Source organism: Eptesicus fuscus, chromosome 1 (assembly GCF_027574615.1).
Source record: "Eptesicus fuscus isolate TK198812 chromosome 1, DD_ASM_mEF_20220401, whole genome shotgun sequence".
Classification (NCBI taxonomy): Eukaryota; Metazoa; Chordata; class Mammalia; order Chiroptera; family Vespertilionidae; genus Eptesicus; species Eptesicus fuscus.
In genome coordinates, this window is record NC_072473.1 from 92284923 (window position 1) to 92290922 (window position 6000).

The following is a 6000-nucleotide window of genomic DNA, read 5'->3' on the forward strand; positions in this document are numbered from 1 at the left end:
CAGACAGGCTGGATTCTATTTCAATTGTAAGATAGCTGGTCACTACTGCAAATTTCTGCGAAGGGACTAACAAGATCATGTCATTTTTGAGAAAGATGATGCAAGAAGCTCAAATAGGCTGAGAAACATTTGAGTTTAGAAAGTAGTTGTAGGGGAAAGAAGAAAAGAAAGTTGTAAGAGAAAATTGATATCAGACATGCTATATAGGAGACCTCCTAATATGAGAAGGGACAATGAGTAAGAGGTAGATGTGATACCATTATGGGCCTGGGGACAATAAGGGCTGAAGTGGCCGAGGGTCAAAAGGCCAGAGCTATTCTTTATTAAAGGAAAGCTTGGTAATAGAAGAGTCTGGAGAGAAAACCCACCAGCTAAGGGTTATTTTACATATTGAGGCATCAATGAAACATTCAGGAAAACCTACCCTATATCTGACAATTATTAATTTGACCATAAAGACATGATAGGTAGTTGGACAGATGACTTGGAAATCTCTTCCAGTTTGGAGAGTCCATTATTCTATAAGATAGGGGTGGGGAATGTATGGTCCTCAAAATCATTTGATCTGGCCCTGCCAAGGCATTAGGGGTGAGTTCATTAAATGTTTGACTAAATATAGCAGGCTAATTTTAAGTTGGTAATTTTGTATGGCCCACAAATGACATTATAAATATCCAAGTGGGCCCTTGGCAGAAAAAAGGCTCCCCACCCTTGCTATAAGACATGTGGACCAAGAAATTCAAGTAATCACTAGAGTGCCCTATGATGAGAGTGACCTGAGGACAAGAAGATAAAACCCTGGAAATATTCAATTAGAAGGACGGAGGAGAAAAGCAGTAGCAGAAGAGAGAAGAGAGCCAAAGCAAGTGAGGAGGTAAGCACAGAAAAAGCTTCTCCACTCCAGATAAAAACAAGGAAGCCCAGCATCAGAAATGAAACAGTGAGAATTGGAAACAACAGATAAGGATATGATACTTTGCATAACATCAAAGAACAACAATTTCAGCACTCCTGAACTCTGTGCCACTCCAATATGTTCCATTTGAGGAATAATTTGTTCTTTACCAAAAATATCTTAAGCACAAGAAGGTTTTGCCAGTGTTCAACTTATTAGCAATGCCATTTACAAAACCATTTTATTCCACTTGTCCTCCTAGAATAAGGTGACCAGACGTCCCGCTTTTGGCGGGACAGTTCCGATTTTTAACAATTTGTCCCGCTTCCCGTGGCGTTTTAAAAAAGTCCGATTTTTGGAAAGAATGCACGACAAGCTAGGGAATGGTGGGAGAGCGGGAAGGGAATATACGGTTTTCGGAGGCCATGTGGCTATTTAGCCAGGATATGAGTTTTATATTATTTTTGTTAATTTTATAATGTTAAACTTTAATAATAACAAATAATTGTTGAGAACTGATTATCGAGAACTGCTTATCAAAGTTTGCATTGTTGATCAGTTGTTAGAATTCGACCAACATTGTTTGGACTTAATGAACAATGGCATTTTTTGGGATTGGCAACGATGAAAACATTTTGTAACTGTCTCTCAGACGATACACATTGTACTGCGTGCTAGTAAGCTAGTTAAACAAGTGATGTCATTACAACTCAGCTATTCAGATAATTTAGGTAAGTAACTTATTTATTTATTTCATAAATACATAAATTTTCTTGAATTTAGCAGACAGTACTCGTATTATTTATATTTTATAGTGGCGGCAAAAAGTCTAGCACCAGCCTTGAAAGTGACACTTACGACTTACATTACGGCAAATTCAGAGGAAAAATAATACAAGTTAGTATTCTTATTATTTAGAAAGAAATATAGGATTAAAATTAAAATAATTTTTAAAATATAGTTACTTTATAACAATCAAATTAATTTAATTTATAAACAATAAAATATGTTCATGTAATTATGTACCCACTTACTGTGTTTTTAAGCAATATGTATATAATAATTTATAATATAATTTTAAATTATTTTTTTAGATTTTTAACATAATGAGTAAGAAAAGAGGATGCAAATTCAACGATGATCTAAGAAGTGAATTTCCTTTTATTAAAAAAACCAAAAGCGATTACAATATAGACAAAATTTTTAATCAAGAACACCCACTCCCCCCACCCCCCCCCCACCCCAGTCAATGGTGTCCCGCTTTACCAATGTTAAAATCTGGTCACCTTATCCTGACCTAGAAACATCTAACCTGGTTGATCTCCCTCCCAGCCCTGCTGCCTCTGGTGGCGGGGAGGGGGGGGGGGGGGGGGCGGGCTGGAAGGAGAGGCAAGACTCTGGACAAAGAAGAGGGATTTGCATAAAGGTGGCTGGTTGAGTAAAGCCCCTATTTGAGGCTGCACAGTGCTGAAAGGACCATTCTTTAACCTGGCAGTTTAATCCTAAAGGAGAACTTTTGTCTTAGAGGCTGTGGTGGGCTGCTTTATTCAGCTGACAACCCATAGTAAAAGAATGAATGAACCACTTCCTTTTGGTAAAGCTAAGGCAGCTGGCAGCCCACAGGCCTCACAGCTTACCAAATAAGAGGCAGGACCCAAAAGGTGCTCCTTAAGGGAGTGCCCTCTGCTAGTGTTCCTGGCTGCATGCTGGGTGTGCACCACTCAAGACAAAGGTCCCAGAGCCCAACCTCCACATAGGAAAGGGGCTTTGGGATCTGGGAGCTCCCACAAAGCCCTTTCCTACAATACTTCCTAAAGAGATCAAAAACCTTTCACTACTATGTAGAACTATATAATCATTTCCTATTAGAATGCTGGGAAAGAGCCAGGCTTCTTGCTTCTTTTGAAATTTCATTTTTTTAAAACAAATTTATTTTCGTTTTCCTATTTTTGAGAGTGTTAAATTTACAAAATAGAACAGGGAAACAATCCTATATAATAATCCTATATAATAAAAGGGTAATATGCAAATTGACTGAAAGGCAAACTGACAGGAACACCTGCAGCCCCTAGCCCCAGCTGGCCCCGCCCCTGAGCGGGCACCCCCACCCCGATCAGGGGCAGGGCTGGACAGCAAACTGCCTGTGGCCCCTCACCCCAGCCATCACGCCCCCGGTTGGCCCCCATCAGTGTATGAATCCATACACTGGGCCTCTAGTATCAACATAATTCTACCACTCAGTGGTAAATATTACCATTTCAGATGATTCCTTCCCAATATTTTTTATGTAACTGTGAAAATTGTAAACACAGTTCACAGGGCAAGTCTAATTGACCCCTATTTTTTAACTGAGGAACAAGCCCTTTCAAAATTAGGTGGTTTCTCCTAACTTATTTTAGCTCCCTTGTTTCAGGTAATTCCTCAGCCTACACACCAGTTTGCCTGAATCCTATTACATGGTTCCATATACCTTAGGCTGCCTTATCCAAAAAAGCAGGGAAATTATCTCCAGAATATGTTGAATATTTTTAAAAGGGGCCATGTCCACAAATAAAAATCCATATGCAACAAAATTTAAGATCATTATATGAATTATGTGCCAATATCACGTGAAAGATAAAAGAAATGACATCACCTTAGTAAAAAGTAAAAAGGTGCTCAATGTATTAGCCACACAGTTCTCAAATTAGAAGTACAAGCCAAAGAAACCTTCCATTTCCTGAATGAAAGACTGGACCTCCTCACTTAAAATGATCTCCTTAATTGTTTCTGACTCCTGGCTACACCTATGACAGATCCTCTCCTCCCTATCTCACTCTCAGCCCCTGCTCCCACACAATTCCTTTTCTCAATACTTATGGTTAAGACATAGCCACATTAAAGCAAGGCTACTCAAATGCCCTCACTGACAACTACACTATTCTGCTCAATACACTTCAGATACCTTCTGTGATCACATATGTTGGCGCTTTACACAAAATGTTCCAGCTTGTTTCTTGTGGAATGCATAGAAAAAATGAAACAGCTCTTACTGAGAGTTTCCAGATTCTTCATGGTGATTAACTTTGTTTGTGAATTTCACCTCAAAGTACAATCATTTTGTACAGACAGACCTTTCAATTTCCTGGTCAAACTCCTGTCTGTTACTTTAAAGCTTTCTCATTTCAAAGTGCTGTGTGGTCCATGCCTTAACGCACAACTCACAATCTGGGTTTCTTGAGAAGATCAGAAAATAGAACTGATACCAGAGAAGGCAAAAGAGTAAACAACCTTTATTAAGTTCTGTCTGCAGAGTATCCAGGGATGTTTCAAAGTGGTCTTAACTCAGCCTCAGGAAGAGAGTGAAGCTCCCACAACTTATTGCCTATACTAAGGAGTATACTTATTGCTTTATACGAGAAAACAACTGCCTTACAAGTTCATTCTCCCAAATGGAAGACAAAGTTAGAGGCTAGCAAACCAATATATATCTTTATATATAAAAAGCCAGTGACCATAATACCATAAGTTCTAGAATGACCAGTGACTATGACGCCCACTGCAGCCAGGCAACTGGACCGATCAGGGGGTGGGGCCAGCTGGCCAACCTCCCACGGCCCCTCCCCCCAGCCACCCTGCCCCTGATTGGCCTCTCCCACCCTAATCAGGAGGCAGGGCTGGCAGACTAACCTCCTGCAGCCCCTTCCTCCAGCTGACCTCACCCCTGATGGGCCCCCACCACCCAGATCTGTTCATAGCCCCTCCCCCCAGCTGGCCCCACCCCTGATTGCCAACCCCTATCCCAATAGGGGGCCTGGCCAGCTGGCCAACCTCCAGAAGCCCCTCCCCCCAGCAAGCTGCACCCCGATCAGCCCCACCACTCCAATCAAGGGCAGGGTCAGCCAGCCAACCACCCATGGCCCCTCCCTCAGGCCGCCAACCCCATTCTGGGGTGGGACCAGCCAGCCCACCACGCACAGCTCCTCCGCACCTCCGACCCCACCCTGGATCAGCCCCCACCACCCTGATCAGCCCGCAGCCCCTCTCCCCAGCCAGTTCTGCCCCCAATCGCCCCCCCCCAACACCAATTGGGGGTGGGGCCCACTGGCCAATCACCCACAGCCCCTCCCCCCAGCCAATCTGGCCAGGATTGGGCACCTATCAGGGGTGGCCAGCCGGCCAACTTCCCACCTTCTCCTCCTGAAAGGCCTGGCCCTGATTCTCCCTGATTGGGGCCAGGCTGGCTGGACCCTAACCATGCATGAATTCGTGCACTGGGTCTCTAATATATATATATTATATATATATATATTTATAGAGGCCTGGTGCACGAAATTCGTGCACAGGGGCAGGGGGTGTCCCTCAGCACAGCTTGCACCCTCTCCAATCTGGGACCCCTCGAGGGATGCCTGATTGCCCGTTTAGGCCCGATCCCACCAGACATCCCTCTGACAATCCAGGACTGCTGGCTCCCAACTGCTCGCCAGCCTGCCTTCCTGATTTCCCCCTAACCACTCCCATGCCAGCCTGATTGATGTCTAACTGCTCCCCTGCCAGCCTGTTTGCCCCCAACTTCCCTCCTCTGCCGGCCTGGTCACCCCTAACTGTCCTCCTCTGCAGGGTTGATCGCCTCCAACTGCCCTCCCTTGCAGGTCTGGTCCCTTTCCACTGCCCTCCCCTGCTGGCTATCTTGTGCCGGCCATCTTGTGTCCACATGGGGGCAGGATCTTTGACCACATAGGGGCAGCTATCCTGATCTTGTGTGTTGGAGTGATGGTCAATCTGCATATTACTCTTTTATTAGATAGGATAGAGGCCTGGTGCATGGGTGGGGACCAGCTGGTTTGCCCTGAAGGGTGTCCTGGATCAGGGTGGGGTTCCCTTGGGGTGTGGAGAGGCCTGGGCGAGGGGCCTGTGGTGGTTTGCAGGCCAGCCACACCCCTGGGGACCCAAGCAGAGGCCCTGGTATCTGGAATTTATTTACCTTCTACAATTGAAACTTTGTAGCCTGGAGTGGAACCAAGCCTCCTGCTCGATCCGTGGATTTGTTTACCTTCTATAATTGAAACTTTGTATCCTTGAGTGGAGGCCTGGGCCCGCCAGAGTGTGTGGAAAGCTTGGCTTCC